A 26,836-nucleotide genomic window follows, 5' to 3' on the forward strand; every position below is an offset into this window, starting at 1 on the left:
ACCGTGGAGCAGTTCCTGAGGGAGCAGAGCTTCCAGGGGGAGCATGGGCTGGACCAGGAATCGGGGGTGCTGAAGGTGGTCAAGATGAGACTGGTTCCCTCCATCCCCAGGCCAGGGCTGGGCAAAATGCAGCTTGTGGGTCTACATCCCTGAGGATGCTGGGACCTGTTGCCTCATTATCTCTAGCCCATGTTACTGACATCTCAAGACACTCCATCCCAATGCACTGCTGCCTTGAGCAGAACAAGTCCAGTAAGGAAGCTAATAATAATAGTGTACTCTTTTGGATGCACTAGCCTAACCCCTTAACATGTATTATGTCTAATTTGTGTACCCTGTGAGGTGTGTATTATTCTTTTCCCATTTTACAGATGAGCAGAATGGAAACTCAGTGATTTAAGATCCATAATGACCAAACGCAATGCAAGGTCTCTGATTGGATCTTGGTGTGAATGGACCATCTGTAAAATATAATTTGGGAACAATTGGGGAAATTTCAATATGGCCAGAATATTAAATAATATATATATATATAAGGGAATTGTTTTTTTAATATTTATTTATTTTATTTTTTTATTTTCTTGGCTGCGTCAGGTCTTAGTTGTGGCAATGCGGGATCTTTTGTTGCAGCGTGCGGGCTCGGGCTTCTCTCTAGTTGTGGCGTGCGGGTTTTCTCTCCCTAGTTGTGGCGCGTGGGTTCCAGGGTGTGTGGGCTTTGTAGTTTGCGGCACACGGGCTCTCTAGTTGAGGCGTGGGAGCTCAGTAGTTGTGGCACGTGGGCTTAGTTCCCCTGCAGCATGTGGGATCTTCGTTCCCTGACCAGGGATCGAACCCGAGTCCCCTGCATTGGAAGGTGGATTCTTTACCACCGGACCGCCAGGGAAGTCCCAGGGAACTGTTTTTTTGAGGCGTAATAGTTTTGTGGTTATGGGGAAAATGTTCTCTTTTGTTGGACACAAATGCTAAAGTATTTAGGGACGATGGTCCTTAGCGTTTGTAATTTACTTTAAAGTGGCTTAGTTGAAGCAAATATGGCAGAGTTTAGACTTGTTGAATCTGGGCGGATGTATAAGTGTTCATTGTATTCTCTTTCTATTTTTCTGTTTAAAATTTTTGATAATGGAAATTTTTTTTTAATGGAAGCTCAGAGAGGTGAGGTCACTTGCCCAAGGTCACACAGCTAGTGGTGAAGCTGGGATTTCACCCAGGATCTATCTTACTCTGCTCCAGGCTGCCCTCACTGAGCTTTTTTCCCCCAAGCCCTTCCTGCAGCTGCATGATGTCACCTCCTGTCCTAGCTAGGATAATAATGCAAGAGGGTCAAAACTAGAAAGGTGTGATGAGAAAAACAACTTTGAGGAAAAAATTTTGTTTTTCTGAGTGGCTGCCGAGGCATTTTACAGTATGGTGACCCTACTAACACCAAAAGTTCAGAGTCTGGACTTTTAGATAGGTTTAGGGTATCCCCACAGGTTCCTGCTTTGCCTTCCCCGGTGGAACCTTTTAATATAACCACTGAGTGGGCTTCCCTGGTGGTCCAGTGGTTAAGACTCTGAGCTTCCACTGCAGCGGGCATGGGTTCGACCCCTGGTCAGGGAAGTTCTGCATGCCACACTGTGTGGCCAAAAAACATAAATAAATAAAATTTTTTAAAAATTTAGAGCTAAGCAGGTTTTAAATAAAATTTTTTAATGTAAATTGATACAGCCACTATGGAGAACAGTATGGAGGTTCCTTAAAAAACTACAGATAGAACTACCATACGACCCAGCAATCCCACTACTGGGCATATACCCTGAGAAAACCATAATTCAAAAAGAGTCATGTACCAAAATGTTCATTGCAGCTCTATTTACAATAGCCAAGACATGGAAGCAACCTAAGTGTCCATCAACAGATGAATGGATAAAGAAGATGTGGCACATATATACAATGGAATATTACTCAGCCATAAAAAGAAACGAAATTGAGTTATTTGTAGTGAGGTGGATGGACCTAGAGTCTGTCATACAGAGTGAAGTAAGTCAGAAAGAGAAAAACAAATACCGTATGCTAACACATATATATGGAATCTAAGGGAAAAAAAAAAAAGAAGGTCATGAAGAACGTAGGGGTAAGACAGGAATAAAGACACAAACCTACTAGAGAATGGACTTGAGGATATGGGGAGGGGGAAGGGTAAGCTGTGACAAAGTGAGAGAGTGGCATGGACATATATACACTACCAAACATAAAATAGCTAGTGGGAAGCAGCTGCATAGCACAGGGAGATCAGCTTGGGGCTTTGTGACCATCTAGGGGGGTGGGATAGGGAGGGTGGGAGGGAGACGCAAGAGAGAAGAGATATGGGAACATATGTATATGTGTAACTGATTCACTTTGTTATTAAGCAGAAACTAACACACCATTGTAAAGCAATTATACTCCAATAAAGATGTTAAAAAAAAAATAACCACTTAGAGTTAAGCCTGTGAAAAGTTAGTAGCCTCTGCCCCAATCACCTTGTAAGGACTAGGTGCTTGCTACCCCGCTCTAGCTCCTGCTGGCTTGTGACCTGGGGTGGAAGACTGCCCTTCCCCCGGCTCACTGTGTCCCTTTGCTTCTGGGATATATAAGTAATAAATCATTTTTTTTTATTTTTTAAATTAATTTTTGTTGGAGCATAGCTGCTTTACAATGTTGTGTTAGTCTCTGCTGTACAGCAAAGTGAATCAGTTACACGTATACATATACCCCTCCTTTTTAGATTTCTTTCTCACTTAGGTCACCACAGAGCATTGAGTAGAGTTCCCTGTGCTATACAGTAGGTTCTCATTAGTTATCTATTTTTGAAAGTAATAAATCTTATGACGCTACTCCCTTTGTATGGGTGTATTGAAACTGCACCTTTCCTCCAAATGACCCCGGGGGTTTCATTTCCCCACAGAGGGAGTTTGGATGCTGAGGGAGCTACCTGCCCACACTGTGTCGGCGGCTTGTGCCCCTGGCCAACGAGAAATGAACACTTCATTTGGGCTTTAAACTCTCCCCCAACCCCTGAAAATCTGGTAAGCTGTGCTGGTCCACAAGAGTGAATGCTTGTCCTTGGGTTTGAATAGGTTTGAACTGAAGCAAGTCATGAAGCCTGTTCTAGAACGCTCTTCCCTCTCTGCCTATATCTTACCACTGGAAAAGGTGGGAAGGGCAGCACAGGCACAGGCTTCAGCGGGATGTGCTCTGTGCCATTCCCAACCCTCTCACATAGGGCAGAAACGCCCCGCCCCTGCCAATTCCTGAGTTAAAGCCCTCACCTCTAATGTGACTGTATTAGGAAATAGGGTCTTTAAGGAGGTAATTAAGGTTAAATAAAGTCATAATGGTGAAGCCCTAATCAGACTGGACTCGTGTTCTTATAAGAAGATAGAGACATCAGCGGCCTCTCTCTGTCCATGCACACACACAGGTAAGACCATGTGAGGACTCAGTGAGAAGGCAGCTGTCTGCAAGCCAGGAAGAGAGGCCTCAGAAGAAAGCAACTCTGCTGGCATCTTGATTTTGGACTGCAAAATTCCAGAACTGCGAGAAAGGAAATTTCTGTTGTTCAAGCCTCCGGTCTCTAGTATTCTATTATGGCAGCCCAAACAGACTAATGCACCATTTTATGTTGGCTTTTTTCCCCAGGAGAACAGTACCTATAACAGTAGACTAGCATCCTGGTCCCCAGGCCATTTTGGTTCAGTTAAATTCTTAAAGTAGCACTTACATCTTACCTCACACTGAAATAAATCCTTTTGTAGCATGTGAGTGGCACAGAGTGGAGCTTAAAAGATTTAGTGGGCCATCAGGCTCTCTCTAACCCACCCCTTGAACCTGTCTTATACCATCTTCTTTGCTTCCCAGTCCAAACCCTGTGTTCCAGTCTTTTCCCTGTCCCCCATTTATAGTGCCCACTCCTTCCTTGCCCAGTTGGAATTTTCTCTAGCTTCCATGCCGACTGCCCAAACCCCATCTCTTCTTCAGGGTCATCCTAAGCCCTACATCTTTGGGGCCTCTTCTCAACCTTCCAGCCAACCTCTGCATCACTCTGGTACTTCCTGCCTTTGCAGAAATTTAACAGAAAGAGAGGAGGGGATTGGAGGCACTGTGCCTAAGATCTCAGGTGGATGAGATTCTTCCCTGCAAGCCAAGTGTCCGGCTGTAAACAATACCTTCAGGGCCTAAACAGTGAATAGAGGGATAGAAAGTGACTTGACTTTGGTGTATGTATGTGTTTATACCCATATATGTGAAGTCTGTGTTCTTGGAGTAGAGCCCCATTCATTTAGAGAAAAAAGAGCCTGCTCCAAATTCCCCATCTGGAACTAGCAATTTGTCCTTAATGAGGCACATGTATAACACAGGTTATAGATTAAGACTGACCTGAAGAGAGCACACTGACTTTCGTCTAAGCACCTCACACGTCAAAGACAGCTAGACGTGGAAGAAACCAAGAAATCAAGTGTAGGATTTCCCAAACTGCAGTCAGTTACTAGCCACATTAATAACTGTTTTAAACCTTATTCACATTGCATCAAAGGGATGCTTTGATGCACTGCTGAGGTCTTCTCAGCAAAGCTCATGGGAATTTGGTATATGAGGATCCACACTAGCGATCCATTTCATCGGTGTCAATCTTTCTGGACAGTTTGGGTGGAAAGGACAATTCCTGAAGGTGCGATACCTTCACCGCATGTACTAGCATTGGGTCTTGCTTGTGTGTGTGTCACCGACTTCAGCCTTGCTGTAGCAATAATAGCTAAGATACTGTAGAGCTGAGAGGCTATTTAAGTATTTATAGATATATACATAAGATAAAAGCACCTAACTTTTTTCTACCTATTGCTTACTTTCCACAGCGGTGTACACACCACACTTTAGGAAACAGTGATGTTGTCCAATTTGTCTTCTCATTTGAAGATGAGAAATGAAGGTCTGGAGACCTTTCATTGCTCAAGGTCATTCGAGTGTTTAAGGGCAGGATGCTGGGGTTCCTGACTTCCAGGGAACCTAACTTTTCTCTGAAATTATACTGCCCCTTAATCTCTTAGCAGTACATAAAACAAATATTGGTGACCTCGTGACATGCCAGCCCTCGGGTGAAATGGAGATCTGTGACTGGCTCTCAAACTTTTAAGAAATGGGAGTCTAGGAAAAAAAACCCCAAACAGTCATGCAAAGACTCACTGGGCTGGGAGGGGAGCCTGTGGTCGTCTAGCTCAGTGCTGGGCTGAACCCTGGATCGTCCAAGGAGGGTCTTGGAGGCCTCTCTGGAGGCCAAGAAGTCAAGGCATAAGGGGGAATAAGGCAGGTTTGTTTCTCTTTCTTCATGTTATTTTCATGTAAGATAGCACTGAAAACTTCAAAAGTAACACTGGAAATGTGCTGTGCTTGTCCATTTTCATCTTATAGATAATGACATGAAGGCTCAAAGGGGGATCGTGTTTTGCTAGTTAATAACAGACAACATTCCTCATCCAGCATTCCTATAGCTTAAAAAAGCAATAGAGGCAAGTGGGTCCATGAACGTGGGTTTTGTGGTCACGCAGATTTGAACTTGCATCCCAGCAGGGCTTGAATGGAGTTTTTCTCTCCAAATTAGGCAAATTGTTTCTCCAAGGCTCATGGAGTGGTCAGTGTTGTTATAGGGGAGTGAGGTAAAAGCATTTTCTTCACCATATCCTGCCCCAGACATGTTATCTGAAAGGAAGGAAAGAAGGAAAAATGGGAGGGATATATGGAGAAAGAGGGAGGAAACTAAGGTGGCAGAGAACATTCCTAAAAGTCCTCCATGATACTTCTGCTGTGCTTCCACACGCTCCTTGGGACCTTGCTTGCCAACAGAAATGTTGATTAAGCACTCTGGTTCTTATGTACGTTCTGCATTGGGAACACTTATAGTTAGGTTTCAGGGCTCTGAACTCCCCAAACTGGGGAACTTGTCATTAAAAGGTCCTTTTAAAAAGCACAAGTGCCCCCAATTTAATGGCATTAGATTTTGGCAATGATTTCTTGAATATGACACCGAAGGCACAGGCAACAAAAGGAAAATAGAGAAATTGACTTCAAGAAAATTTTTAAAACTCTGTGCATCCAGACCCTATCAACAGAGGAAAAGGGCAATTGCAGAATGAGAGGAGATGTTTGGAAATCACATATCTGATAAGGGATTAATATCTAGAGTGTACAGAGAACTCCTAAAACTCAACCACAAAGCAAACAACCTGGCTAAAAAATGGGCAAAGGACTCGATTAGACATTTCTGCTAAGAAGATACATAAATGGCCCATAAACACCTCAAAAGATGCTCAGCATCAGCGATCATTAGGAAAATGCAAGTCAAGACTACAGTGAGACACCACCTTACACACATTAGGGTGGCTACTGTGAAAACAAAAAATAACAAGGGTTAATGAGGATGTAGGAAATTGGAGCCCTGTGCACTACTGGTGAGAATGTAAAATGGTACAGCCATTGTGCAAAATATTATGGTGGTTCCTCAAAATTAAAAGTAGGATTACCATATGGTCCAGTTCCACGTCTGGGTATATACCCAACATAACTGAAAGCAGGTTTTGCAAGATACTTTGTATACCTATGTTCATAGCAGCATTGTTCACAATAACTAAACTGTGGAAGAAACCCAACTGCCCACTGACAGATGAATAGATAACCAAAACGGGATGTATACACAACAGAATATTATTCAGCCTTAAAGAGGAAGTTCTGACACAGGCTACAACATGGATGAATCTTGAGGACATGATGCTAACCTACCAGTCACAGAAAGACAAATGCTGTCAATTCCACTTGTATGAGGCACCTAGAGTGGTCAAGTTCATACAGACAGAATGTCGAATGGTGGGTGCCAGGGGCTGGGGGTAGCGGTTGCTGGAGGGCAGAGAGTTCCAGTTTTTCCAGAAGAAAAGAGTTCTGGAGATTGGCTGCCGCACAACGTGAATCTCCTGAACGTTTCTAAACTCTACACTCATAAGTGATACGATGATACAATTTTATGTGCATTTCACTACAAATAAAAACAAAACATGGACTTCCCTGGTGGCGCAGTGGTTAAGAACCCACCTGCCAATGCAGGGGACACGGGTTCAAGCCCTGGTCCGGGAAGATCCCACATGTCGCGGAACAACTAAGCCCGTATGCCACAACTACTGAGCCTGCACTCTAGAGCCTGCGAGCCACAGCTACTGAAGCCCGTGTGCCACAACTACTGAAGTGCATGCACCTAGAGCCCGTGCTCCTCAACAAGAGAAGCCACCACTGTGAGAAGCCCGCACACCGCAACGAGGAGTAGCCCCCGCTCGCCGCAACTAGAGAAAGCCTGCGCACAGCAACAAAGACCCAACGCAGCCAAAAATAAATAAATAAATAAATTTTAAAATTTATTTTAAAAATTATTTAAAAAATAAAATACCAAACACAAGTGCCCCTCTGAGACACAGTAAATATTTTTGTCGTTCACAGTTTAGAGCTGCCTCATTGTCAGGGTGCTAGTCTTCAGTCAACTAGCTGAGAACTGGTACGGAGGGGATGGGAACTTCCATGAAAGAGCTTCTGAAGCTAAGTAGCCTGGTCCATTTCCTAATTTCTTTAGCGAATATCTGAGTGCTTGCTGGAGCCGGGCACTGTACTTGGTCCTCGAGATAGACAGCTGTGAAAAAATTATACAGAGATCCTTGCAATCTGGGAGTGAGAGGTGGGGTAGGGAAGGACCCGCAAATGAAAGCATGGAAGTTTTTAGCATGTTACCAGATGATGCAGGTTACGGGAACAATAAAGCATCAAAGGGAAAGAGGGCTACCCTAATTAGAAGGGGACATGTGGACAGACCGGAGAGAGCAGCCCCTGTAGTTATGGAGAGAAAGAACATTCTAGGCAGAGAGAATAGCAAGTGCAGGAGGCTATGGGGAGGGAGCTGCTAGGAACAGCCAGGGACAGCTCACCAGTGTCTCTGGAAGGGCTTGAGGGAAGGGGAGGGACGGTGTGTGTGTGTGTGTGTGTGTGTGTGTGTGTGTGTGTGTGTGTCAGAGAGAGAGACAGACAGAGAGAGACAGAGAGAGAGAGGAATGGGGAGGGGGAGAGGGGGAGAAGACTTTTGTTTTTTGTTTTTTTTTTGCTTTTGTTCGAATCCAGATGGGAGCCTTTGAAGGGTTTTGAGCTCCGAGCAACACGATCTGACTTGGGACTTACCAGGATCACCGTGACTGCTGTACCTAGAACGGATTGAATGGGAGGGGGCAAAGCAGAAAAACGCATTTGAAAGGGGTGCACAGAAGGGGAGAGCAGGGCTGGTGGGACCTGAGGGGAGAGGTTTTCTGTCTCTTGCAGGGTGCCGGGTAGGGTTTAGTCTGGGTGTGGCCGCCCCGCTCCCCGTCTGCAGCACTCTGCCCTCCTCACCTCCTGTAAACGGAGGCTAAGTACATCCTTGAGGCTCTCCCAGCGAGTTGATGGCCTGCCTGGGACAGTCCTGAGTCACAGCCCCTTGGCTGTCGCCAGCTCCAGGGATGCTCCTGTCCTGAGCATTAACCTCCCTCAGGGGGAGTCCTCATTCTCCAGGGAGGAAATGGATATCTCACTGCTGCGGGCTCTTAACTCCTGTAAAGCTGCAGGACAAATGACTTCCCTGAACATGCTTCATGCAGGGAAGAATGGGTAATCTCAGAGAAGGGAATAAAACTTCTCAAAACTGCGAACCAGGGGATTGCAGAGAAGCTCGCTGTCTTCTCTCTTGGGTGCCTGTGTGTGAATCGGGGAAGGAGAGGGCGGGCACCGACTTGGGTCTCGGTTCGCCCCCGCGGACCATTCTTCCAGGGCAAGTTTTTCTTAGTGTCACTCGATTTCCTGAAGTGGGAGAATGAATACCCAGTGTAGAAAAGTGGGAAGAAAAGCGTGTTAGTTAGCATGAAATATGGTCATCTGATGACTTGTCCATTATGTATTTGAGGAAGCGGAGATTCTGAAGACCTTCACCTACTCAAGGAGAGGAAATTGCCTCTGTCTAGACCAGGACCTCTTACTTTTGCCACTGGTGACATTTTGTGTCCGATAATTCTTTGCTGTGGGCTGTCCTGGGCATTGTGGGATACTCCTACAGTATCCCTGGCCTCTGCCCAGCGGACGCCAGCAGTCCTTCCCCAGCTGTGACAGCAGAAATGCCTCCTGAACTTGTCAATTGTCCCGGGGGCGGGGAGCTGGGGGGAGGGCGGCAGAGTTGCTCTGGGTTGAGAGCCCCTGACCCAGGCTCAGCAGGCACATGGGTGAAGTCAGGACTGTGTATGTCATGTCCTCTCTGGCTAACAATAATCGATGGAGTTAAAACTAATAGTGGCTTCTGCTTGGTCACTGGGACAGCAGAGCATTCACTGTTCTGCCTTGAGAGAACAATTTTCCTGTGTTTTAACTAATAAGGCCCTTGTGACGGCTGGATTCTGGGCACCCCAACTAATAAGCGTGCCGATAAGGCAAAGAAACCAAAACCAACGTCCTCCCTGATTGCCAGGGAGGGGGCATGTTTTCTTTCCTCTCCCTCTCCTGGATCCATGCAGTAATTAGCCAAAGTAAAATGAATTTTAGCTCATGCTTAATTGCCTTTACAGCGTACTCACCAGCATGGATGCAGTAGTGCTAAACTAATTTCTAAAATAAATTTTAAAAAATTTATTTATTTTTATTTTTGCCTGCCTTAGGTCTTTGTTGCTGCACGCGGGCTTTCTCTAGTTGCGGTGAGCAGGGGCTACTCTTCGTTGCGGTTCGCGGGCTTCTCATTGGGTGGCTTCTCTTGTTGCAGAGTACGGGCTTTAGGCGCGTGGGCTTCAGTAGTTGTGGCACTTGGGCTCAGTAGTTGTAGCTCGCGGGCTCTAGAGTGCAGGCTCCGTAGTTGTGGCGCACGGGCTTAGTTGCTCCGTGGCATGTGGGATCTTCCCGGACCAGGGCTCGAACCCATGTCCCCTGCACTGGCAGGTGGATTCTAACCACTGCACCACCAGGGGAGTCCCTAAACCAATTATTTTTTTAACTTTATGGCTTTAAATAATCCTTGGCTCTGAAATTCCCTGTACCCCTCAGCTACGTAACCACAGGCCCCTCTGCCCTAAATCCTTTTCTTATACTTTTGTAGCTTTTTAAGCAAGGCCCCTCTTTAGGAAGACATAACCCCTTCTCTGTAGAAAACATGAAAGACCTGAACAAATCAAGATTTCTCCATGCAGAATTCAGCTAGTCCTGTGCTTAGCTCCAAACAAGGAAATCCATCTCTCTAGTAAGCATGCCATTACCCGGACTAATGCCTGACTTGAATAACAAGCAAATTGTTGTGCTTTTAATTGTACCCTGCTGGGTCACAAAGCTTGTGAGAGAGGAATGTGCCCAGCTTCTGCAGGAGAAACAGGTCAGGCCTCTAATCCTCCTTTTCTGTCACCTTCCCCTCCCCCTTTCCAATCCTTTCTCTTCCCAGCAGAGCAGAGGGACAAAAAAGAGACAGCTAAATTATGTTTAAAATGGAAGAGTTTAAAAGAAGAAAAACGGTGGTCAGTACTGACTTGGGAGAGGATGAATTATCTATCCACAGCCTCTGCAGTGTGGGCCATTTGAGGACAATCAGTGTTCTCACCGGCTTGCTGGAGGGCGATATCTGCGAGCCTAAACCAGGCTTTCTCAGCCTCAGCACGACTGCTGGGTGGGGTTGGATGCTTCTTTGCTGTGGGCCTGTCCTGTGATGGAAGGACATTTAGCCTCGCGTAAGCTGTGACCATCCAAAGTGTCCCAAGACACTTTCAAATGTCTCCTGGGTGCAAAATTGCCCCTGATGGAGAACCACGGCCCCAAGCCCTTCCATATTGGGATGTACTTGCTCTCTCTCTCAATCTCCCCCCCCCCCACCAGTACACAAAACCCAAGAAAATCATGGTTCCTGTGTTAAAACTGGGGAGATCAACATGCTCTTCATGTAGGTAGAATGAGTGGAAAGGAAAAAGACGCTGACTTGTGTGTAGGCAGGGGACAGAGTGGGAACTCCCTCAACACCAAGACTGAAAAGAGTCTTAGGATGTGGGTGTGTTTGTGGCTCCCGCTGGGAAGTGGCAATGCCCCTGGTTGAACAAGCCAACTTTCGAACGCCTCTACCCTGTGCACTTTGGAATAGGGCTTCCTGTGGGCGAGATGAGCAGTGATGGCGAGGCTGCAGAGATGAAGGCGCCTCTGAAGGTGCTGACTGTCTCCTCCCACACTACTTGGGACAGGGGAGAACTACCCAGCTTCACAGAGATACCCATTGCTCAGACAATGACAATCCTGTCTTGGACCTAAACATCGGGATGAAAGAGGGCTACTGACAAGACAGACGTTATGCAAGCATGGGGTTGCACTTTCATTACAGACATTGAGGCAAACATTTCACTCCTGGTGATATAATGAGACCTCCCTATTTTTAGGAATTTACAAGAAGCATTATTGCTTGTCCTTACCGGCCAGAAGGAAAGGCGGGAGAGCGAACACACTGCAGTGAGCCCCCATATCCACTAGACGGCGGTGTACATCTTCCTCAGAAGCCAGGCGGACAGCGCTCCGGGCAGCTCGTTGGCCTAAGCAAGACAAGGGCCACTCTTCTTTTGGGAGACAGGCGTCTCCTCTCATTGTCGGCACAAACAGCCCCAAACAATTGCACTGACCACACAGCTCTAAGCCATGTTCCAGGGCACTGCCGTCTGTTCAGGAGTGAATGCTGGGGAAATGAACCACGCTGCTAATTTGCTTGATTGGGGGCCAAAGTAAGATCTCAAGTGACAGTGGGTGTGATTTATTTTTCCAACAAGAATAGGGGCAAAGCCATTTCATCCCACCCACCCACCCCCGCCCCAGCTGCTACCATAAATGAAAGCAATCACCTAATTAGTCCTGAATTACTAACTGGCAGGGTAAAGATCTGCTGGAATTCAAGCTGAAGTGGGGAGTCTGGAGAAAGGGATGTGATTTCTGCAGGGGAGGAGGGGAGGGGTAGGGCAGGGTGGGAGGGGCGGGAGGGGAGGGGAAGACCTGAAGCCCATTGTGAGGTCCTGCGTCCCTGTGGTCTGGGGGCCGTGCTGGCCCTGACCCTGGGAGAAAAAGAGGCTCAGTGATGTCTTCAGGCCGTTCATTTTGTGCAGGAGAATGACTTTATAAACTGAAGGAAAAAGAACCTGTTGGAGAAAACCTATCCGAGAGTTTCTCTGAAAATGCTACAGATGGAGATGAACTGGCTTGGGAAGGAGAGCACAGCCCTGTGGCGCCTGGCCACCCCGCTGCTGGTGGACCCCCCAGGAAAGTTCTGTCATGGAAACGACAGGCAGATCTGAAACCAAGTTGGGCTTTACGTCATTAAGAAATCCCCCAAAGGAATGGCATAAAGGCCTCCTTTCACACTTTGGGTTTTGCATGTGTCCTGAGGAAGCGCCTCTTCCCCAGCTGAGACAGCGCGCTGTCCCCGCGACCCAGTGAGCGGCCCCTCGTCCTGCGGGGAAAGCAAAACAGCAGCGGGGTGGGGGCGCGCCCAGAGCTGCCCCTCTCGCAATTGATTTGTTCAGGGGTGACTTCTTGCGTTCTATTTAGATGTGACTTTAATCGAAGTGCTTTCCTAAGGCGATTTATCACAACTGTGAACGGTCAGTTTGCACAGCTGCTGCTCTTTTAGGGAAACGCACAGGCTCGGGAGGCGGAGGGGCCGGCGCGGGCTCCCCTCTTTCCCACGGACCGGCCCGCGTGCCCCTCGCACACCAGAAATATGTGCACCGCGTCTTCAGAGGCCGCCGCTTCTGTGCTCCGGCTCCTCTGCTGTTTCTGGCTGCTGAACAGCCATCTCCTCTCTCCTGGGAGGGGCAGCTGGTTTCCTTTTGGGGCGCTCCCCTTCTCCCCGTCTCAGCTCCTGCAGCGGAGACGAGGCTGCCCCTCTCTCCCTGCACGCTGCGGGCTGGGTGTGCAACCCGGCTCGGGTCACCGTCTCCCCCCTCCCCTCCCCCCCGTCCCCGCCGACCCCGCTCAGCGCCCACCACAGCTGGCAAAGCCCACACGGGGCGCTCAGTTAAAGCTGAACCTTAGGTGAAAACCACGACTTTTTAGGGTGTCTTCAACATTGCATGCAACATACTTCTACTAAGACAATTACTGTTTATCTGAAGTTCAGCTTTAACGAGGCGGGCATCCTGTATTTTGTCTGGCAGCCTTCTAGGTTCTAAAGAAAATGTTTGTCCAGAGCAGATCAAATTGGAATCAGCCTAGGACTTTTAACTGGAGCTTTGGGGAAAAAATACTTAAAAGGTATCTGTTGGGACTGCTAGGCTGGTAGGATTCATGCTTGCAACCGCTGGGAGCCAGCTTTGCTATCATGTGGGGAGAGCTGCTTGAACTAGAAGCCAACACCACAGAGAGCAGACCTGTTTCATTTGAACAGGTGGATCCAGCTGTTCTTGAAGCTGGCCCGGTGGGTGGTAGAGGTCAGGGTGCTGATGGCCAGGAGGGATAATAATTTCCTACCCCTCAAATCTGGGAAGTGAAAACAGCAGGGCTGAATGTGCCCACGGGGCATGGCTTCTGTTCAACTGGAAGAGTGGTGAATGGCTATTGGGTGACCAAAACAGTCGGTCTACTATATTCTTACTTTGTTTGCTAATTGTTTTGCTGCATGTAAACTCTTTGTTGCATTAGCTCTTGTTCATGACATCATGTCTGGAGACAGGGTCTGATAGACTTACATGTGGAATTGGAGACTTAAATTTCAAATCTGCCTCTGCCTGGTTGAGTGGCTTTAGGGTCCTCGTAACCTCTACAAAGTTGAGTTTCTGGGTCTGAAACCTAAGGACAGAGGTTATCGTAATCCATTTGGACTGCTATAACAAAATACCAGAGTCTGGGTAGCTTATGAAAAACAGAAATTTATTTCTCATAGTTCTGGAGGTTGGAAGTCTAAGATCAGGGTGCGAGCAGATTCACAGTCCGGTGAGTCTCCTCTTCCTGGGTCACAGTTGGCGTGTTTTCTCTGTAACCTCCCATGGCAGAAAGGTCGAGGGACCTCTGCGGGGTCTCTTTTATGAGGGCACTAATTTTGTTCATGAGGGCTCTACCCTCATGACCTTATCACCTCCCAAATGCCACACCTCCTGATACCATCACTTTGGGGGTTAGGATTTCAACATATGAATTTTGGGGGAGGCAAATGTTAAATCTATAGCAGAGGTACTTTCCCCATAGGATGGGGGAGAGGGAAAGTATGTAAGCACCTGTCATAGGGCCTGGTGTGGAGCAGGTGCCCCATACAGATGTTATTACAAAATATTGAGTATAGTTCCCTGTGCCATAGAGGAGATCCTTCTATCTATTCTATGCCTTCTTTGAATGACCGTAGCACTTGTTGTATCATTTTTATGTCTGTTGTTGCTTTGTGACTGAAAACGAAAAATTTCTATTTGTCCATGTCCTGGCCCTTACATAAAAATGTGTTCATTTATCTATTTCATATTTATTGACTACATCTTAGACACCGTGTTAACTGCTGGTTCTAGATGTTAGTAAAATATAGACCTTCCTGCTCAAAGGGTCACAGTATTTGTGGGAAAACAAAAAAATGAACAACCTATGTCTCTAAGAGCTTTGTACTTCCCAAAGAGAACACACCTCGTAGGTACAATAAATACATGTATCATATGTAAATGTATAAATAGTTAATGGGATTATACACCTGAGATAACTGCTTTCCGATTCTGAGGAAATGATGATTATATTTCACCAGGAGCTCAATACCACTCTGAGAATGAGGGCTTAACCCCCGACTTGACTCACTGCATCGCTTTCCTATATAAAAATACACAAGTCTGTACATATGCTCTAGAAAAAGGCTTATCTGGCATGAATTTCAGATAGCAAGAAGAAAACTTCAAGAGGTTCAGAGAAGCATCCAGAAGCTCAGATGATTGTCTGGCACTAATACAACTTGCTTGACAGGAAAATAGAGCTGTAAATCTCACAAAATCAGATGATCTTTCAAGAATTTCAAAACCTCCTGCTATTAATTGGAAATCCTAGAAGAATAGCTTCTTTTAAAATGTACTGATAATATGCTTTACAGCTTAATATTCAGAAGCCTATGTTTTGGCTAAGTGAGCTTCAGGAAGGAAGGAAATTTGCGGTTTACCTCCACTTACTTTGGAACCGCTGGTTCCAAACATCTACTTCTATGCACAGTCATCTTATCATCTGTCAAATGGAGGCAACTCTAAGACAACAGAGTTACAGAGATGTTGCACAGCTCCATGTGTCATTGTCGTCATTTGTTTCAGAATACCAATAACATCTAAGCGACTACTGAAAGAGTGCTATATTATTTGGGGTCATCTAGTGCAGCTCTGTCAAAGTAAAGAAAAGGGACCTAGAATGACTATAATTTTCCCAAGAGGACACAATTATTTTATGGTAAATCTGGGACAAGAACCCTGATCTCTTGGATCCCATTCCATTGTTCTTTCATTGGGTTCTGAACAACCCAGAGAAATAAAGAGAAATAAAACTCCTGTGTGCTGTGTCACTGGTACAGGACATGGCAAGATTGGAATTGGAGCACTACATATTAAGAGGTATCTGAGAAATTCTTCAAACTAATTGAGATATATACCAGGTACATAGAAAACAGTATGTTTTATGAAGATGATTCTGTGCAATGAACAGAACTGGTAACACACACTGGAAGGTGAATTCTCATTTTCTGGCACCTTGAAAACGCCCCCTCAACATACACGTTAAAATAAACATTTGAACTGGGTCATATTTAATTCTGCATGCTCTTGTAAGTCAGCAAAATATTCCATATATCATTTAAGTTGTCACTCACTTTTTAACTTGACTTTCAATTTCTAAAAGTCTTTCCAAACATAAAACAGAGGTGGGAAAATGGTATATGGGAAGCTGCAGAGATGAAATAAGCTTATTTCATTAGGCATAAGGATGAATATCCAAACAACTTCTTCATGGCTGAAAGTGTGCAAATCTACTGTCTTCATTTTGTAGTCAAGGCTTCCGGAAAAATATGCTAATGGATTCCTTATTACCCAAATGCCCCATATCAGTTTCAGTAGGTATCATTATATATTATGGAAATTTTTCTCAGTGACAGTGAAAGACACCCTGACTGAACATCCCCCTGCCCATGACACAGAGATGATGGTCTCAAGCTATCTTGAAGGCATTGGAGCCCACACTATCCGTTACTAATATTAATGGAGGATAAAACTTCATATTCTCTTTGCTCTATATTTGTTCAATCACTTCTTCCCTTCATTAAACTGGATGGCCCATAATTGAGTCTGTAGTGTGTCTATCATTGGAAACTGAACAAAGTTTTGTTGGTTTTATTAATGTCATACGTTCCTAGGGAGGGTTTATTCAATAACTAAGTCTAGTTTCACAGTTACAAATAAATTATGATGTAACTTTGAATAAATTAAGCTCATCATAAAGGAAGGATACTGATAGTTGCTACTACTCCTTCCTTGAGGGGCTCTCGTAAGGCACTAATTAAAGTAACAGAGGTGTATATGTATGCATATATTTTCAATGATATTTGTACAGACTTAAAAAGAACTCTACAGAATGCATTATAAAAACCTTAATGCTGTGTGTCCCTAGTTCCCAGCTCTCTCATTAAACCTACTTAAATGAACACAATCTTATGTTAGGATAGCTATCAGAGTACTCCAAATATTACTTCTTGCAGTACCCTGTCCCAACCATTTGCCATCCTCTTCCCATTAGTCCTCAAGTCAGAAGCCTCGAAGATCTGTTCGTTAATTTATGAACACATTTCTTCATCCAGCCAAGAAAATTGATTGATCCCTTACCAAATTTCAGGCACCATTCTTCAGTATGATTTATAGGCATGTTCAGGAAACACAGCAGTGATTAACACAGATGAATATAGTCTCTCTTGAGCTGAGTGGGGAGACAAAAGTAAATAAGCAAATATAAAATCATAAGTATAGGGCTTCCCTCGTGGCGCAGTGGTTGAAAGACCCCTGCCGATGCAGGGGACACCGGTTCGTGCCCCAGTCCGTGTAGATCCCACATGCCGCGGAGCGGCTAGCCCCGTGAGCCATGGCCGCTTAGCCTCTGCGTCCGGAGCCTGTGCTCCATAATGGGAGAGGCCACAACAGTGAGAAGCCTGCGTACCGAAAAAAAAAAAAAAAAAAATCATAAGTATAAATATGTAAATAAAAATTAAATAAATGGATAGAATAGTGTATCAGGTAAGTGTTGGAGAGAAACAGCAAGCAGGGAAGGGAGATGGAGATTGTTAGCTGGTAGGAGGAGACTGCGATCTGAAACTAAGTGATCGATGAGGGCTTTCTGGGGAAGATAAAATATAAGAGGGAACTTAAGGTTGTGAGAGGGAGCAAGGTGCATATCTGGGAAGTGAATAGTACAAGCAGAGGGAACAGTCAGATGGAAAGGCAATGAGGCAAGAGTGGGCTTGGAGTATCCAAGGAGCAGAAAGGATGTCAGTGTGTGGAAAACAGAGGGAGCAAAGTGGAGAGGAGAAGGAAACAGACAGGAAAACAGAGGCCCACATTTCTAGGGCTGTGGACGCACTTTGAGGACTTTGCTTTTCCTGTGAAGGAGCCATTGAAGAGACTTAAGTGACATGATCTCACTTTTAACAAGATCTCTCTGGATGCCATGTTGATTAGAGACTGTAGGAGAGTAAGGACAAGCCCCAGAAGACCAATAGTTGATTCAAAGAAGTGATTACTCAAACATAGTCCCCCTCCTCAGTAAGGACGCAGAGCAGGAATCGGCAAATAATGGCCACAAATCAAATCAGGCTCTCAGCCTGGATCTGTGGGACTGTGAGCTAATAACGTCTCACGTCTAGAAAGGTTGTTGAAGAAAAAAGGGTAGGAGAAGTTACAGAAACTGTATATGGCCCACAAAGCCTAACTGCTTAATTCTTTTTTTTTTTTTTAAGGGCAACTCATTCATTTATTGTTTAAAGATTGCAAGACAACATCTGAATTTCTGTAGCACAATTTAAATGTTTTACTTTTTTGATAAAGCAGAGTATAATAGAAAAAACAATTAGTTTCCAGTAATATCTATATCTCTATTCAGAATTAAGTCTTCCACAGACATGTAACCTGGAAACAGAAGCCTGTTACAATAAGCAAAGCTTCAACAGAGCTGCCACTTTTCGGGCCAGGGAAAGGTTCATCCCTATAGGAGGAGGATGTGCTATGTAAAATGGCTGCAAGGTCACAGCCTTGAGGGCGCTGGAAGTCTATTATCCTATCCCACATTAAGTAGTTTGGTGAACTTCAAACGTCCGTTCATCTGCAACCAAGCTGGCAAACTTTAACTGATATTTCAAGCAGGTAAAAAATAAATTAAAAGAAATCCTTACACTGATGTTCCTTGATTTACACTGTTAAATGGTTCATTAACATGTAATTCTGGCTAAGAATTACATTTGAGACTCCTTGCTCAGATTTTGGTTAACAGTACAAATCTTTCAGAAATTCAAGTTCTTATTAATCAATAATTTGTCAGCTAGGATACATTCAGGCATCAGCTGCAACTACAGAATAGGTGCACTGCCTCAGCGCTTTGGAAAGACATAATCTAGAACACTACTAGCAGACAAAATATCTGTTACTAGACAGCACAGGTGCAGTACAGCAAGACAAAAACATATATTCATGTGTGCTGGGGACCAGACGGAGAAAGAGGATTTCACCGCCCAGGGTCACAAGGGAAGGGGTAAGGAACTGAAGTAGCACCGACGAATGGGGTCAGAAGGACCAAGACAACTGATGGTTGCAAGGCAAATTTTATTGCGCTACAGTTGCAGATTATCTAGACTAGAAAAAGGAAGGTTGCCAGATGGTGGTTTACATTACCTACAGACTGTCTCGGCTCAAGGTTAACTTCCATGGGAGGAAACCCATAAACCCAGAAGCATCAAAAATAACCTGCATGTGCAGGGGGGAGACAGCTTTGCTTGTCTCATTTTACATTCTTTCTGATCTCTGGGCCCTGGTGATTTATCTCCCATGGAATGGAATAAGGAGGGGAACAAGTAGGGACAGTCCCTTTGAGCAGCGGCGGCATGCCTGGCATGTCTGTAGCCTGCTCTCAAGGCTGACTGCTTCCCACAGGTCCCCCTTTTTTATTTTTTAACTTTTGCTGCAAAATAATTCCATGAAGTTTAGTGCCGAGAGTAGTATACTGTTGCATGAGGATACGAAACAGACATGAGAAGATTAATATCAATAATAGGCAAATTATGGCCAGGGTAATAAATCCTGACAACCTTCCGGTAATCCAAGACTGAGGAGTTAACCACTTTAAATGGTCCAGTAAAGTTTGAATTACATCTTCTGGCGAACTATCATCAAGATGTGCATTTTGTATATCCTGAATTTCAGCATTTAATTTCTTAAGATCAAGACTAATATTATCTGACCACTCAGCAGATGTATTTTTACTTTTTCCCATTCCCAAATACAGTCACTGTACTTTTAAGGAGTAACACACATCCATGTATACTTTGCATGACAAGCTAAACGCATCCTCAATTTTAATGCTGCCATCTGATCTCCAATCCCCAAAATTGCGTTTTTAAATTCATCTAACTTGTTATTAATCTGTTAATCTATGTGACTTTGTAAAGATAAAGCAAGACTGGTATGTTGAGATAACTGATTAGCAAAGTGAGCATGATGAATACTCTGTGAAAGAGCAAGACCGGCAGTAGTCGCGGTAGCAGACAGAGCAGCTGAGGCAAGTAAACTTACTATTAGCCACCCAAGAAAGCGTCTCCTTCTCTGCAAAGCTTTAGAGAGTTCCACCCATGCCTGTACTCCAGTATCTTCATACCAAGGTTCTCTCAGATGTACAGGCACCATAACATATATGGGTTGCTTTAGTATAAGCACAGATTGCGTTCCTGCAGAAGGGAACGTACAACTGCTAAAAGTACAATTAACACAGCTAATATTATATCCTCCTTTGGATGAATTACCAATGTTAATAGAACCACACAAACGTGTATATGGAGGAGTAACAGAAGTTCTAACAGGTGTATTGGAATAAGTTAGAGCTAGTTTCCATATATCCCAGTTCTCTTGAAATGTGATAAACCTATCTATGATGGGAATAGAAGAGATAAGAATTGACACCTTGGTATATTTGTTTATTATTCCAAGATGCATTGCAATGTTCAAAATTGGATCCAGGAAAGTTAACGGTCATAAGGGGAGGAAATTGATTTTTTGATTTTCTGTTAAGCATAGTAACCTTATGTCCAGCTATAAATATCCCTTGTCCTCCAAGTAAATAAGTGCTTCATACAGAAATAATTTCCTGAATCTTCACCTGTAACCTTGGCTATAGTAATAGCGGAATCCCTAAGTGGTGAGGCGTATGAGATTTGACCTCTAATATTAAGAGGTTGCCCATTTTATACCAAATGATGGTATCCTTAAGATCCTCTCATCGGCTGGTAGCCGGGCATATAAGAGTAATGTTGGTTCCTGTAAAATGAAGGATGCCTGGAGAGCCTGACAAACTAATTGATTGATCCGTTCCCTCATAAACATCTGTATGCTCATAACTAATAGCCTTTACACATCCAGTTTCCAGATTCAATGGGCTAAGACAGACAGGATGGGTACTAAACCACTTAGTATAATTTACAGACATATTGGTTTGTTTTATATTCCCAATAAGAGGCCCATAAACACTTATCATTGTAAAATACAGGAAACTCTGCTTCAGACCAAGATATGGGTTGTAATAGTGGAGGATCAGGTACATAGGCCCAGTAAGTTGCTGCATTAACAGAGGGAACACGTGAAATGGTTGCCAACATAGCCAAAAATAAAGTTACAGGTGTAACAGGATTATTCTGTTGTTTCACTGACTCTTGAGCTCATGAAACCAGTTGTTTAATTTGTCCCCAAGTTGGAACATCACTCCTTTGAGTCGTCCTGGCAAGTGGTCTTCTCTTCCTCTTCTCTTTCTGAATCAACACTGTCAAATTTTCGAGAGAGATGCAGAGCTTCTTCATCTTCTGAACTAGTTGTGAGCTGTGGCGAGCCATCTATTTGCTTGACTAAGCGCTCAGGAAGCCAGCAAGGTCCAGGCGCTGATCTGGGAAAGATACACACGTGACCACGTCCCCAAATCAACACAGGATCAGGACCACGCCAAGTGCTGGTTAACGGATCTTTCCAGAGGACCTCCGGAGATTGAGAGGCCAATCTTGGCTCAGCCACCAACCTTCCCCCTGCAGAGCAGCCAAATTTGTCAACAGTGAGAACATTTAAAATAAACAGAGCATGATTTATAAGGTTATATGGCGTTGTTCTATACAATTCCCCCCTTTTTATTTTTTCAATAGTTAGCTTTAAAGATCTATTTGCACGTTCTATAATACCTTGTCCTTGAGGGTTATATGGAATGCCTGTAATATGGGTAATTCTGTAATGAATTACAAAATGTTGCAAAAGCAGCACTAGAGTAAGCGGTCCCATTATCTGTTTTAATAATTTTGGGAAGGTTCATGAAAGCAAAACAGTGTAATAAATGAGTGATAACATGTTTAGTAGCTTCTCCGGTCTGTGCTGTAGCACAGAGGAAACCAGAGTAAGTATCGATAGTGACACGAACAAACTGTAATTTCCCAAAAGACGGGATATGAGTAACATCCATTTGCCATAAATGTCTAGGTAATAATCCACGAGGATTAACAACATAATGTGGAACAGGAAGGTGAGGTAAGCATTGTGGGCATTGCTTAACAATTTGTCGGGCGGCTTCACGAGTAAGGGAAAATTGTGTGTGTAATGTAGCCGCCGACTGACGGTGTAAAGCGTGCAACGGCTGTGCTGCTTGTGAAGCAGTTTGATCATAACTTACCATAATATGAGGGTGTCCAGGACATGGACCATGAGTATCAACAGTATGAAGATAATGAATGCAGTACATTAGCCATTCTTGACAGCATGACGAACGGAAAGGAGGAGTACGGTAAATTGGGACATGTCCTGCTTTAGGGAAAAGAGATTGAGGAGGAGGAGTAACTTCAACTCTATTCTTGGGAGGAAAATGTACAGGATAAAGATCACGTTTAGATCGAGTTAAAACATCTGCAGTCGCATTAAGTTTAGTCAATGGACCAGGCAAGTTAGAATGAGCACGGATATACAGACCTGCAACAGGACCATCATGGGAACGAATAAGCTGTTGAAGCAAACGAAAAGAGGATGATAATTCAGGGTTATTAGTATGTCCTATGGTCGCAGTCTCCAGAAGAAATCATAAGCTAATAAGATATTTACTATCAGAAAACAAATTAAAGACATAGAAGGCAAATGTTTAAAAGACATAATGACAGCATACAGTTCAACACGTTGAGCTGAAGTCAAGGAAGTTTCTTTAATGAGGTTTGTTCCGTCGTCAATGATTACAGTAGCCACTCCTGAAGAAGAACCATCCGTAAAAACCAAAGGTACATGAGGAACAGGCTGTTGCCTAATTATAGAAGGAAAGATATGAGTTAAGTTTGCTGAACTGGATCAATTTATCAGCAGGGTAATGGCATTCCAAGGTACCTGAAAATCCTGCAAGAGCAAGACCCCATTCATTACTATGTTGAAAAAGCCAATTTTGTTGACTAACTGAATAAGGGATAATAATTTGAGAAGGTTCTATACTTATAGGTTGTAAGCATCTAGTTCTACCTTGCATTACTAAATTATTAATAAGTTCATAATAAGGGTTAATAACTTTAGAGGGTGTAGTTTTCATATGAATCTATTCAATAATTCCAACAGTTTGCCATAAGATGGCAGTAGGCACATGAGGAGTTGGACAAATTATTAAGAAAATTGGAAGGTGAGTATGAATTCTAGTTAATTGTGTAGAACTGATAGATCTATTGACTATTTGTAAAGCTTGAAATCCTTCTGGAGTCATAGAGCGTGAAGAAGAAGGATCTGAGTCACCTTTAAGAATATCAAACAAAGGCTGTAATTGAGCAGTAGTAAGTTTTAAGGAAGGCCTTAGCCAATTAATATCTCCAAGTAATTTTTGTAAAGCATTTAATGTTTTTAAATTATCAACTCGAATTTGCAGTTTTTGAGGCCTAATAGTAGTGTTATCAATATATTTTCCCAAATATAAAAATGGAGATTGTCTTTGAATTTTTTTGAGGCAGTGACCAAGCCAAATGATTGTAAGGACTGTTGTAAAAATGGAAAAGCAGTCTCTAATAAAGAAATATTATCAGTGGCTAAAAGCATATCATCCATATAATGTATGAGATATAACGATGGAAACCTTTTTCTCACAGGAGTCAAGGCCTGAGCCACATATTTTTGGCATAATGTAGGACTATTTGCCATGCCCTGAGGCAATACTTTCCATTGAAATCTCCTCATGGCTTCCTTAAAATTTAAGGCAGGCAAGCTAAAAGCAAAATGTTTTCTATCTTCAGGAAACAAAGGAATAGTGAAAAAACAATCTTTTAACTCTATAACTAAAAGATGATAATTATGTGGTATGGCTGTTGGAGAGGGTAGGCCTGGTTGAAGAGCTCCCATTATTAGCATAGTTTTATTAACAGCTCTTAGATCCTGTAATAACCTATATTTTCCAGATTTTTTCTTGATAATAAAAATAGGAGTATTCCAAGGACTACTGGAAATTTCTAAATGCCCTAATTGTTCCAGTACTGATTGTTCTGCAGCTTCTAATTTCTCCTTTGTGAGGGGCCATTGGTCCACCCATACAGGGTCATCAGTCAGCCAAGTAATTGGATCAGCAGTGAGTGGAGGAGAATCCAAGGCTCCTAAGAAAAACCCAAACCTTGTCTATCATTTTTTATTTTCACATCAATAGGATGGACAGTTCCTTGTTGATTTGTTCCCAGCCCTTTTGTGGGAAGAAATCCTTGATCCAACATCATATTAGAGACTTGAGAATTTGGACTATAAAGTAATACTCCCATTTCTTTTAATATATCTCGGCCCCAGAGGTTTAAAGGCAGCCCAGGCAAAACATAAGGCTGGAAGTATCCTGAATGGCCCTCACTATCTTGCCATAATAATAACTGACTACTTTGCATAGGAGAAGAACTTTGTCCTATTCCGTGAAGTTCTGTAATAGTAGGACTAATGGGCCAACGTTTAGGCCAGTGTATCTGCGTCATAACAGAGACATCAGCTCCAGTGTCTAACAAACCTGAAAAAACCTTTCCATTAATGGTTCATTTCATTTCTGGACGTTCTTTCCCTATCTTCTGAATCCAGTAGGCAGCATTAGACGATCCAAAAGCCTTTGTTTCTCTCTTTTGATGTTGTAAAATTTGTCCATGAAGTACAAAGGGCAAAAGTAGCAATTGTGCAATTTTATCACCAGGAGAAATAATTGTTGTATTTTTAATAGTTTGTGCCATGACTTTTATTTCTCCTTCATAGTCAGAATCTGTGACTCCTGGCATAATAGTTAAACCTTTCATGGTGACACTACTTCTTCCCAATAATAGTCCCATCAAACCCTTGGGTAAAGGTCCACAGATGCCCGTAGAGAGGGCCTGAGGACCCATTTCAGGAGTTAATACATATCGGGCGGAGGTACTGAGCTCCAGTCCTGCGCTTCCTGGTGTTGCTCTGGAGAGCGAGGATATTGTATGTTTCTGTTTTTGGTTAATGTCTGATTGATAATTTGAGGAGGATACACAGACATTGCCCTTATTATTTGTTGGGGCCAGGGAAGGCCCCGGGAGGAGTTTCCCGACAGTGGTGGCCCATCCTTGTGGGCCACCGAGCAACAATCTTGTGCCCAATGTTTTCCCCTATTGCATTTAGGGCATAAACCAGGGATTTTCTGACCATCTGGAGGTTTCTGAGTAGGGAAGGAAGGACTAGGGTTAGAATTAAAAGATCTACATTCGCTAGCAAAATGACCTGCCTTTCCGCATTTAAAACAAGTCTTCGTTTTCTTTTGGTTGTTTTTAAACCCCACTTTAGTTAATGCTGCAGCCACAGCAGCACCCTGTATATAAGTAGGCCCAATGTCTGCACAAAGGCGAATATAATCCTCCAATGTTCCCCGTTTTCTCCAAGGTCGAATCGCAGCCTGAGACGCATTATTAGCATTCTCAAAAGCAAGTTGCTTAACTACAATTGTACCAGTGAGTCCGTCCACAATGAGTCTCCCCACTGCCTGTGACAACCTATCTACAAAATCAGCATATGGTTCATCAGGTCCCTGTCTAATTGTTGAAAGATCCTCAGTTTTGTGTGTAGAAGGTCATTTCCTCCAGGCTTGTAATGCCAAATGATTTATTTGAGGATAAGCAACAAAGGGATAAGTTAATTGATCTTGCAAAGAAAGATACTGTCCTTCCCCAATCAGCATATGATAATCAACTGGAATATTATGGGCAGCATTCTTTTCTGCTTGTTCAGCAGCCCGTTCATAAAAATCAAACTTCCATATTAAATAATCTCCACCATTTAAACAAGCTCGTGCAATAGACTTCCAATCAGCGGGGGGAAGAGCTTCTCCTGTCAACCATAGCAGCAGTAAAAGGAGCAGTGGGCCCATATTGAGCACAGGCAGATTTTCAATCTTTCAAAACTTTCAAAGGGAGAGCCTGATGCTCCCTAGTAGCTTGTTGAGGATTATTAGGACCAGGTCTTTCTATGACGGGACAACAGAAAATAGGATCTTCTCCTCGTTTTATGGCTCCTTGTACAGCGCGCTGCAAGGGACTGAGCATTTTTACAGATGTAGATTTTTGAGCAAGACAGTCCTTATTAACCTGCAGCTTTTTCACTGACTTATCTATCACAGCCATTAGAAAATCATCCTCAGGATAGTTCTCTCTTTTATGTTTACAAGCCTCATCTGTTAAGTCAAAATGTTCCTCTTCATCTAAACTATTTAAATTAATTAGCTCTTTCGGTTTAGGAAGTGGCGACACAGTAGCTGATAATACAGTCTCTCCTTCTGTCAGAGGCTTATGTTTTTCTGACTTTACATTCAAATCAACACTATCATGAGAAGCAGCTAAACATATTTTTATCAGATTCCACAAACTATATGTAACAACAGGAGTATGAGTAGGCCCTCGAGACTCATAATAATTTTTTAAATCTTCTCCAACTTTCTGCCAGATTTCTATGTCAACAGAGCCGCCATCAGGAAACCAGGGAGATACACCATGGATATGCTGTAAAAATTCAGTCAACTGTGAGGTAGAAACTTTATTACCCCGAGCTTTAAGCATCGAAAGTAAAACCTGAGCAAATAATTCACACTCCTTTGAGCCCTTTGGCCCCATCTTATTTTACTTCTGACTATTGCCTTATGCCTCTATTAGTTTCACTTTTACTGGTGGCCACACATATTTTGCATAAGGGTTCTCTTACCTGCACTTTCTTTTTCTTTTAATTGCCTTCACGCTTCAGGTCCCTGTTCGAGTGCCACTTGCCGCGGACCAGCCGGAGAAAGAGGATCTCACCGCCCAGGGTCACAAGGGAAGGGGTAAGGAACTGAAAGTAGCAACGACGGATGGGGTCAGAAGGACCAAGACAACTGATGGTTGCAAGGCAAATTTTATTATGCTACAGTTGCAGATTATATAGACTAGAAATCGGAAGGCTGCCAGATGGTGGTTTACATTACCTACAGACTGTCTCGGCTCAAGGTTAACTTCCCTGGGAGGAAACCCATAAACCCAGAAGCATCAAAAATAACCTGCATGTGCAGGGGGGAGACAGCT

The 26,836-nt window shown here is 43.7% G+C and overlaps 1 long non-coding RNA gene across 4 annotated transcripts; it reads right to left on the minus strand.

Annotated features, from left to right (window-relative positions):
• Window positions 1-18,060: 18,060 nt before the first annotated feature.
• On the minus strand, window positions 18,061-26,602 carry LOC141278368 (uncharacterized). Of its 4 annotated transcripts, none has more exons than XR_012330987.1 (4): window positions 26,484-26,602; window positions 22,447-22,578; window positions 21,964-22,287; window positions 18,061-21,331 (listed from the first exon to the last, which is right to left on the minus strand). It is a non-coding gene; the product is annotated as an uncharacterized lncRNA (long non-coding RNA). The 4 variants fall into 4 exon arrangements; XR_012330988.1 differs by lacking the exon at window positions 26,484-26,602 and adding an exon at window positions 24,289-26,477; XR_012330986.1 differs by lacking the exon at window positions 22,447-22,578 and having other exon boundaries at window positions 26,484-26,601.
• Window positions 26,603-26,836: the final 234 nt, after the last annotated feature.

This window comes from Tursiops truncatus, chromosome 3, assembly GCF_011762595.2.
Source record: "Tursiops truncatus isolate mTurTru1 chromosome 3, mTurTru1.mat.Y, whole genome shotgun sequence".
NCBI classification, from domain to species: domain Eukaryota; kingdom Metazoa; phylum Chordata; class Mammalia; order Artiodactyla; family Delphinidae; genus Tursiops; species Tursiops truncatus.